Below are 11,417 nucleotides of genomic sequence, written 5' to 3'. Positions count from 1 at the left end.
CCCCTTCCACTCGTTCGTTCCCTCCCTCCCTCCCCTCCTCTTCCCTCATCTCCCCTCTACCAGAAAAAATAAGGAAGGCTCTCCGCCTCACAGAAAATAATGAACTCACAGGAAAATTAAAGATATACAATACAGTATAAAAAAAACCGGTCTTCCAGAACAACACCGTCAGTGTAAGACTCCGTTGAAAGAACAAGAGTTTGCTTAGGAAGAGCCAAATTTCTACACTCCCTAAAATAATAAAAGAAAAAGAGGAGAGTGATACATATGGAAAAAAAACGAAACAATTAAGAGCAAGCAACAGAAGTGACAGAGGCTCACAGGTATTTAGTAATCCTAATAAGATATTTGAAAAAGTTGAAATTCTGCAGGACATCGATTCCGCTCAAATGACAGCGAGGAAAAAAGAAAACCATTGATGACTTTTGTATCCAAAAACCTCAAATCAGCGGATGGGGCTTTTTGAGATGTCGTAGCGATATATGCAGGAAAAAGTAAACCAACAGGCAAAAACTGTGCACTGTGCTGTAGATGAAATGGTAAGTAAATGAGGGAATTATGATCATAGCTTCGTTGTCCAAGGATGAGTTGTCTGCTCTGAAATAAGTTTTGTTGGTGCATAGTAGTACGCCTACATGATGATAATAAGACAACATTTGCTTATGTGATTTATGCTTTAACATCAAAATAAAATGGTGGTTGATAGCATAGGTGTGGAATGCTATCCCAACTCTCTGATTGACGATCGATTTTGGGAACAACTAGGAAGAAACAACATTAAGAGTATTTGTGGATGCTTACAATTCAAATATTGTAAATCTTTGTTTCCCAAAGGAAGAACTGGTTTCTTAGTAGATAACTTTAATGAAAATGGGAAGAGGGGGTTTAACTATTCAGAGAACCGTCAACAAAAAAGGGGTTCCTTGTGATCAATAAACCAACAAATGAGTAGGTGTTTGGTGAAGATAGTAGATATCCTTATTTCCGATTACATCACATTAAAAGCTGTGGTTAGTTTTGTAAAGGATAATTAATTAATATTAGAAAACACTCAACCAACCCAAGGACAACACTACCTCCTTTACTTATGATATGGTGAAATGGTATTAAACATATAGGGTGTCATTCGGCTTAATCATTGCCTTTGCAGATGACCTTGAAAACCAGATATGGTTTTATAAAAAAAAATATCAGAACCAGGTTGGACCTGGTAAATTGCTTTAAAGGCTGTATAAAGTCGATTGTCCTCCGGTAAAGGGACCAGATAATAAGCACACTTTAAATCCATGGAACTAAAGACTGTGAATTTGGCTATTTCATTGACTAGGTCATCTATGTTTGGAAAAGGACATGCATCCAAGTAAGTGAATTTATTAAGTCTCTGAATAATCGACAACCTTACATCTCTTATTGCTGTTGTGAACAACAACCGCTTGAGCACGCCATGGTAATGTACCATTTTTAATTACACCACAAGACGAAAATTTATTTCTGTCCGTATGAATTGTGCATCCGAAGTACTGTATCTCCTTGATTTTACAGCAGTTGGAGGACAATCAGGGGAAAGTTTACGGAATTCTCTAGGGGACGTAATTGATACTGTAGCTAAAGCAGTTAATCCCAGTTTAGACTGAGAGCCACCATATGACGCCATTACACTAGAATGTATATTAAGAAATGGGGTTACATGAATCGCATCCACGCAAAGCCGTAAGTTAAGTATATCTTAGTTTAACTAGACCACTGAGCTGGTTAACAGCTCTCCTAGGGCTGGCCCGAAGGATTAGATTTATTTTACGTGGCTAAGAACCAACTGGTTACCTAGCAACGGGACCTACAGCTTATTGTGGAAACCGAACCACATTATGACGAGAAATGAACTTCTATCACCAGAAATAAATGCCTCTAATTCTTCATTGGCCGCTCGGAGAGTCGAACGCTGGGCCAACAGCGTGCTAGCCGAAAGCTCTACCCACCCCTCCAATGAAGAACTACACAAAGCCGTAGCACAAGAAATTTAACACAGGAATACTCATGTCCATTGACTACTATGTCAGCACTGCAAGAGTCTCTTACAAGCAATACAGAATCAGAAGCCACTGAAATAGTTTCGGAGTAAGGAGCCACGGGTAATTTTATAATTTCCAGAATGTTATCACTAATCCAGTGATGAAAACACATTCTTCGTGTTTGTCTTGAATGGTTAAGAAAAAGCCACTTTATACAACAAAATGTAAGTGAGTAAATATAGAACAGAAGCTTTCGACCTTCACTAAGGTCCTCTGCGGCTATACTGAGAAAAAATTACAGTTTACAATGTCGTAAAAGTACAAATACATAATTTGAAACTGAATTACTTACAATAGTTCCCCTAGGCTTACGTCCCATTTTATAGATCGATATGTTGACGATATTTTTGCAATATTTCCCCACAAAAATGAGTGTTTTAATTCGTTCTTCGCAGCCCTTAATAACCTTTCCCCATGCATTGTATTTAGTGTTGAATGGGAGAATAATGGCAGTTTACCATTTCTCGACGTTGAAGTACACCGATCAGGTAATCAATATGCATTTAATGTATATAGGAAGCCCACCCATTCAAGAGTGTTACTGTACATACATTGCTTTTCTAATCACTCAACCTATATTAAGAAAAGTGTAATTTCAGGACTGTTCCTTCGGGCTCATAGAATTTGTGACTTTCATTTTTAGAGAGAGAGATTAACCACATATACTGTATGATACATTTAGTCAGTTAGGTTATCCAAACCATTTCATTTCCTTATCTAGCGCTAAAAGGTCATTCTGCTACAATAGTAACAAAACCCAAGTGAACTTCAAAAACGTTTTAAAACTGCCTTATTCCAAAGAATTAGAAACGCTAAAAAAAGAAAACAAGCAGGATTTTGGATCAACAGAAAATTGGTTTGGTGTTCACTTTTAACAGCTCGTTAAAACAGAAGCTCTGAAAGAAATCCGTTAAGAATCCTGAATTAAATTCTGGTGTCTACATTATTCCATCTGTAAAGAGTGTGCCCAAGTCTTGGTCGGGGAGATCGGAAGAGATTGCTCAGTCAGAATAGCCGAGCATAAAAATGCATATGGGACCGGGGCCAGCAACAGTGCCGTAGCCAACCACTGTCTTGATTTGGACCATCAGATTTCTTTTGACAAGGCAAAGATTATCTGTAAATCGCATAATACCAATAAAAGGAGAATATTAGAGGGAGCACTCATCAGACAGTTGGATGCTTTCCAAGGAAACAAACCTCCGAAGACGTTCACACAGACCAGATAATACGCCTGACAGCCAATCTACAATTAGATATTTTAGAAGAAATTGCTCCTTCGGCCAGGGAACGAATTAATTGCCAATACAATAACAAGACGCCGCCGTAAAGAAATGAACATGCTCAAGGAAGGCCCCCAAACTGACAGTTTCCAGTTTAATTGCCCTTTCAGAAATTATGTATTTGTACTTTTATGGCTCTATAAACTTTAACATTTTTTTCTCAGTACAGCTGAAGTTCGAAAGCTCCTGTTCTGGATTTACTCAAATTTCGTTGTACAAACTGGCTTTTCTTAACCGTTATCAATAATGAAATTTTCTGAACAACCATTGTCAATAAGGGCATTTACTTTATTTCCACACATAAAAATAGGGAAAGTAGAATTATTCAGTGTCGGCAGAACAGAACCAAGAGCAGCAGTGAATGAAGAGATTGCAGTAGGTGTCGATTTACTTGAGCATACCCTAACAAAATGTCCAAGTTGATTGTATTTTCGATCAGTAATTCCTTTGCAGGGCACTTCTGTCTAGGATGACACTTGTTTCCACAAGAGAAATATTTCTCTTGTGCAGCCATCGCAACTAAATCTCTGCAGCATCCGACGTCTCATGTTTCTCTTTAACAGGGGTATGAGATTTAACGGCGGCTGCACGGGTGCATTCATCGGAAGGAAGTCTATAAGACTGCAAGTCCTTGCAGGCGAGTTCCAGTGCTCTAACTTGATCAGCAGCAGCACATAACATAAGTGTTTTATTTTCAAGCAATCTCGTTCAAATATGTTGAGAGAAAATCCCAGCAATAAAAGCGTCATGAATACTTTTATCTCTCTATACCTCTGAGGAAACGTCCTTGAAAGTGCCGTCAACACCAAGTTTACGTAGAGCACATAAATACTCATCAATGGTTTCTCTCGACATCTGCCGACGAGTGGCAAGACGATGTCGAGAAACAACTTCGTTGGCAGGTTGTATAAAAACCTTTTTCAGTTTTGCGATCAGATATAAGATCAAAGTTCTCAGGCGATAATGCATTTGTAAGCACACCAAGACAAGCGTCGTTAGTTTCTTCAGTAGCATTTTTGTATCGTGAAAAGATAAACAGCTAATGCTTGAATGCTCGAGCAGCATCTGGAGATGTAGGAATAATATCGAGACGTTCTGGCAAAAGAGTGTGTTCCATTCTGCAGCTGAATATGCAAGTTACGTCTTAGCTAAATAAATTGTAATAAAAAACCTCAATGTATTTTTAAGGCTTTATTCAGCTAAGATCCCAACACAAAGAATTACAGAAGTCAACAGAGTAGGGTACACAGGGAACATTAAAAGTAAACAAATTCAGCATAAACAACAGGAAAGAAAACAACCATTCGCTAACGACAATGACAACGTACCTGAACATTCAGACGGGCTATTAAGATAAATAAATACCAATTTACCATACTGAGTACTCTGACGAATACAAATAATTAGGGGTTTATCTGCGTAGTAATTAGGGCTAGATATGCTGTTCCAAAATTTAAATCACTTTGCAAAACTGAAATGTGACCTCTCATGTTCATGACTTATGGCTGTGAGGAGGAATTTGTAACCGTACTTCTTGCAGTGTATTGGCATGCATCAGATTTTTTTACTGACTGCTGCACCCACTCTTGTCTTCTTCTCAAAATCTGAACTGGCAGCATTTGAGCCTATTCAGAATGAACACTTTAGAATTTTAGGGTGTCTAATAACAGTGGGGATATAACATATGAGGATGCAGTTGGGACTGGCTTCTATAACAAGAAAGGATTACAGAAATCCATACTCCCTTTGGTGTTGCGAGCTCTGAGTCACAGCATGGATTCCTATCCAAAAGCGTCAATACTGAATATTCCTGAAAAACTAGTAGCGTGGGATATCTGAACTTCAGTAATAGCAAAGGATATACTGCATTACAGTAATCCAGATTTGCTTTATCAACAAGGACACTTGAGACATCCACTTCCTCCCTGGGAGTGCAAGCCAGTTTATATAACTAGAGGCAAATCCTCTCTGCAAAAACCCTCTAAACAGAGATCAAAGGGTCACATAGAATTATTTTATTGTGATGGCTCACTGAGCATGAACAAAGCCCTTCTGAAGTGGAGGAAGGTAAAAGTCCCTCCTGGGGAAATACTTAAATTCACTGGAAACGAAATTCTGCAATTTCCTAATCTTAAATTATTCTTATATACTTTGATTTTTCCTCCATGACAAAGGAATGGTCATGACTTTGAGACCCATTTCTTTAATAGTTTTGTTTCACTGATTACCAGTACTGTTATAAATCATTCTTTGGAACTACTTTCCCCTATGGTGTTCACATAGGCAAAAACATTCCTTGACTAAGGTTGCTGGTCACTTTCTTTTTGTTTCAAAAAACTAGTACGTTTTTCAGTTTTGACCTTTCTCAGTGATATACCTGTTCCATCTTATACGTGGAGTGGCATGTTCTCCTTGACGGTTAGTAGATTTAGGAACAGTTTTGTATTCTCGGTTTGACGTCTGCCTACAGGTGGGTTTTGTTTTCCTTTGCCAAGATTTCTGTCATATTGCTTGACAAAAAGACAGTGCCGAGGGGATGGAATATACGATCTTACTTTTTTTGGATGACAAACGGCTAATACTGTTTGCAGAGGCCTCAGCAGGTCTAATGTTAGTACAAGTAGTGTCTGTGAACAAAGTACTCCATTCTGTTTTGTTCGTAAAGTAATATTTTTCCTTCTACGAATTTCATCAGTCTACTAACTAGTGACAAAAAACATGAAGGACATTTTCAGCGCTCTGCCTAGACACCGTACTGTTATTGAATGGTTGCATGATTCGGTGATGATTTCCATATGTTTGACCATACCTATGGTAATCAACTGAAAGAGTCTTTTATCCTTTAATGGTATCGATATGGAAGTGAAAAATAATGCCTGAAGATCTCCAATAGATGGAAAGAAAAATGAGAATAAGGTTTACTTAAGGATTTTCCTGGTTGGACAGGTGAAATGACCCTACTAAGGGAAACATAGTGATAATTCTGAGTAAAGGGTCAGAAACAGAGACGACCATGAGGCAAAATATACGAAAATGTACATCAAAAAGGTTTTTAATTGGTTCGGTCAAGTTCTGAAAATCAGTTAAATTCCATGAGAGAGGAGAAGGGCTGAAAATCTAAATGACAGAATGTGTTAAAAACGGGCTTCCAAAAGGCCAAAAGTGACATTTTACAAAACTTCAAGACCTTCCAAGCCCAACTTCCACGTGCACCCCACCTTTATGGTCTGAATTGATAATCCAGTTGAGCGAAAGATCAAAGATCACAGATCTTGTGGAAAATTTCAACTAAGCAGCAACCCATGAAAGACCACTCATGTGCCATCCTGACTGCAGAAATTTTAAGGTTTCCAAAGGATCATCCTGTTCTCCAACTCATCAGTTAATGTTGAAAATCTAAATGTTGAATCTTCTGCCAACATTTATACTAAGACAAGCTATAATTGATAATGTTGGAAACCTAGCGAAAGACCTGTTGCCACTGCTGGAGCGCTCATAACTGTTTTTACAGCACTATACCTACGAGAATAAAAAAAACGGACATAAGATCTACAATTAGCGAGGAGCGGCTGGAGGGGTTGGCACTTATGGAGATTCATAATGATGTTACGATAGATGTGGACAAAGTGGTAGATGATTCTGCTAAGCATAAAAATCGTCGTCGTCTTCTGATTTAAGTGATGTGTCTTCATTGTTTTATTTTCAGTATTTTGCATACTCAGAGTCCAGATTTGCCAATGTTCAGCTACTGTTTACATTCTTCTTGTTTGTTGTGATCAGATACAGCATTATTTGCATGATGAGTAAGAGGGCACAATACAGAAGAAGAAAAAAATACCGTAGAAGTTTTTTTTTATTCCTTGTTATGCTCAGAAAAATGTGTGGGTATTAAGTGCCTGTATATTGAGACATGAAAGTGATTTGTAATGAGATATTATATCAGATTTTATGGGAAAATAGGAAAAATTATTTTATTATTATTATTATTATTATTATTATTATTATTATTATTATTATTATTATTATTATTATTATTATTCCACAAGATGACGCACTTAAAATTGGTTCTTGGATTATGTCAAAAATATACATTTCATATGCATCAAATGCCTCTAAAATTGGTGAAAAACAAAAATTTTCCGGGGGCTGACAGCGCCCCCACAACTCCCGACACCACCCCCTCCCTCTGTAAGGGCTCGCTGCGCTCGCCTAGTCATCTTCCACAAAAGTGGCCCCATTACTAAAGTCCTGGCTACGCCCCTGTGTTGGCCCATGACAGTTATCTTAACAGGCGTTTCATCCTTAGCTGAAAATGCATCTCCATCTTAGAGACAACCAAATTGGTTATCATTAATGTAAAGTCACCTTCAGTTAAAATCTCCTCCAATAGCATCAGCGAAATAATAAACAAGTTTAATAGTGAAATCTGCTGAGAGAGAGAGAGAGAGAGAGAGAGAGAGAGAGAGAGAGAGAGAGAGAGAGAGAGAGAGAGAGAGAGAGGGCGTGAAGAAATACTTTGATAAGTACACTTTTTAATCATCTAAAATATGTTTGTGTAGATTGTCTTTTCCCCCTATTCATCGTTACTCATGAAATTTCGATGAAAAGGCCATAGTGGAATACTGAGCAAAATAAGAAAGAAAAAGCTGGGCTTCAAATTCATTGGATGGGGTCGACCATTGTCTACAGACACGCATTACCATATTAAAAAAAAGTGTAGAAAGAATAGTTCTTTACAGCTGAAAGGGCGTATGGTATCGAAAACACACAGGGTCCCAACACACAAGAAAGAAAGAAAGAAAAAAAGACTTGAAAATCAATGGAGGTTCCGAGTAGAGTATGTAATTCCATATAATTCTCTCTCTCTCTCTCTCTCTCTCTCTCTCTCTCTCTCTCTCTCTCTCTCTCTCTCTCTCTTGCAGCTGCTCTTTTGTTACTGTATGTTGTTTTCTTTCAAAGGATAGAGAATTTTCTGATAAACTAACCAGAGAAGGAACTTCGAAGACAAAATAATTATTTTAAATATTTGTTTCCAACTCTACGTATTTTATAGACAAAGCACAATTAATAAAAGAAAATTAAAAAGTACAAATAAAAGACCATGTAAAAATAAGTAACAAATAAGGAAATGAATTCGGTAATATATCCTGCTGAGAAATGATAAAAACTTGAAATACGTTAGCTCCTACTTCCAGTATTTTATTTAAACGGCCAGTCTAAATATATTAAAGACTAGTGATAAAGTTGATGTTTGTAATAGTCAGTATTAGTAGCATTCTTGATACTATCACTAATAGCAGTGATACTGAAGGCTTTCGTTTGGATCATGAGAATGGTTGTTTCTCACAAATACAGAGCTGGCAGTGGAATAAAGATAACCAGTTCTTCCTTTGTCATCCATTTGTGCTACTGACGGGTCAAATTATCTTGACTCGGATAATAATGAGAGTTTCCCCACTTTTTAACGCTTCCAAATTGAGAGACTGTTTGAAGGACTCTATTATATCTACACAAAGACCGCTGGCACTCATTCCTTGAAGTGTCAAGCTGAGGTCATGAGAGAGAGAGAGAGAGAGAGAGAGAGAGAGAGAGAAGCTGCTAGATTCAATCTTCAATATTTTCAGCAAAGTTATTATGATATTCTTGGAAGAATTTAGTAATCTCAACATTTAAGTTAGGACTTTCCAAGGACAAAGAGCAGTATGTGTGGAGTGGAAGTACTGAATACTCAGTTTCTGCCTCCAAGAAGTAGCTCGAACATTCATCTGCACAAAGGACGACCCGAGATAAAATTTACATTCTTAATGTGAATGAAGAGAACTTCAAAGATGAAACAATAATTCGCCCTAAAGCATGATAATAAAGAAAAGAGTTCTTCATTACGAGATGAGGTACTTAGGCCTTTGGTTATGCAGTAAGATCAGACTGATTTGATGTTTCAAAAAGAGCTCATCAGAAAGTTGACATTTTTCTGCTACCTTTTATTTTTTTTTTTTTTTTTGGAAGGCCTTGAAGACAAGGAACTCGATTTTTATTCCACAATCTTTGATTTAGTCGGTAAACGCAGTCAACCAACTAGTTACAAAATCACCTGCCCATCCATTCAACTTCAGCTGATAGCTGAAGAGTAATTTAGGATGAAGGCGCTGAACTTCACTGCTACGATCGATTACAGAATATGATGGAGCATCTGCAGTAGTTTAATATTCCAATTTCTTGGATGAATGTATTATTCCCATACAAACTCTGTCAGCATACTTTCCTAATGGTGTAATACCCAAAGTATAATCCACGTAAATAAAAAAAACTTACCAGCGCAACCTAAAATTAATTTCAGCAACGCAAGTAAAACACTCCCTTCCTAACTCAAGTCAGACAGTGTCCCAAGATCTGAATAATGTTGTGGTAAAGTGGTGGGCTACCAGGATCTCCACGAGTGCTAGAAATAGGATCTCACAGTTAAGTACCTCACAGAGAGAGAAATAATTTTTCGGTCTTGGGTCTCCTTGACAGACCTAGGCTTGAGCTACTACAAGTTCAACAGCTCTTAATGAGTAGGTAGCAATCTTAGTAAACAAGGAAGGCAAACCAGAGGATATAATGAACTGTCTCGCTAAAGTTACTATGCAGCAAAACTAATATAGCCAAAAATCGTCACATTACGTATTTTCCATAAATTACCTATTTTTTATAAACCGTACATAACCACTGAAAAACTACCGTCCCTCTTGCCCCAAAACACACCAGCTTAGTAATATTGACGAAATACTTTTAAATTACTCCTTCCATGTGCCACTGTTTTCATTAATGAACAGAGGGTTCACAGAAAAGGCAGTAATGAGAGTTCAACTCAAATTTGAAATGATAACGACATGATCAAGTTACTTAGTATAAAGCACAACTCTGCTTATGACAACAGTGAATAAATGAACTTGTGTAACAGATTCATGCAGTCAGTGGCGCAAAAGCAATGAGGGTGGGATATCAATAGAATATCAAAAATAAGTATCTAATTAAGTAGCATTTAAAAACACAAAAAGTCCCTATCTTTTATTATGGGTGATGGGGATTCCGTGGCAATCAGCCATTAATTTTAAAGTCTGAACTGATTACCCACAAACTCTGAATGTCTCATATAGACCACCTCATGGATATAGCTGTTAAGTTTCATCAACTTCAGTTGGCTTGTTCTTCAGAAATCCTAACACAAAACATTCAAGAGAAACATACAAATTAAAACACTCTCCTCCCAACTTCGTTGGAAGAAGTAATAGCAGAACAGGAGGAGGCAAAACGACAGCAAATTGGTAATCTAAGAAAAAAAGTCCCAAGCATGAGATCTATTCCAAGATAAAAGTCCCGAGAGATAGATTGAATCTAAGACCTATGAAAATATTTCACACTTGGATGGAAAGCAACTGCGATCGAGGACACACTATAGCTTAACCATTTACAGTTTGTGTTGTTTCCTTATCCAGCAGGACAAAGCCTTTCACGAGCATGAATTAACGTAATATGCAATTGCAGTTTGGAATAGGAAAAATCATCCACACCAACGAACAGCTATATAGAACACGGTCTTCAGGTAGTTATGTATAGAAAGCAGGTAATGTTGAACAATAAGTTTTCCTCAAGTAAAAAATAAACAAAATCTTTTAGAAGTCAAGATAAAATGGGCCAAACAGATTTGCTCTATTCATTTCATTCCTGCTACCTTTTCTCTCTCTCGCCTGACTTCTGCACTGCTGTCCCAATCAGCCACTGAAAATTACGACCATACTTTATTTGCGAGAGAGAGAGAGAGAGAGAGAGAGAGAGAGAGAGAGAGAGAGAGAGAGAGAGAGAGAGAGAATTTTTACCCGTCTACATAACCCGTCCGCATTCCATTACAAGAAACTATCAAATGCTTGCAGGCTAAATTTAACCCTGCATCTTTAGTATCTGGTTTTCATAAAGTTATACAATCATCATGCCATTTTTCTGTTTACGATATTTCTGAACAAGTTGTTCCTATTATTTAACTTCAAAGGTCTCCATTCAATAGTTATCTAGAACGCTTTACACA

Source organism: Macrobrachium rosenbergii, chromosome 15 (assembly GCF_040412425.1).
Source record: "Macrobrachium rosenbergii isolate ZJJX-2024 chromosome 15, ASM4041242v1, whole genome shotgun sequence".
Lineage (NCBI taxonomy): Eukaryota > Metazoa > Arthropoda > Malacostraca > Decapoda > Palaemonidae > Macrobrachium > Macrobrachium rosenbergii.
This window is presented reverse-complemented; position numbering follows the sequence as displayed.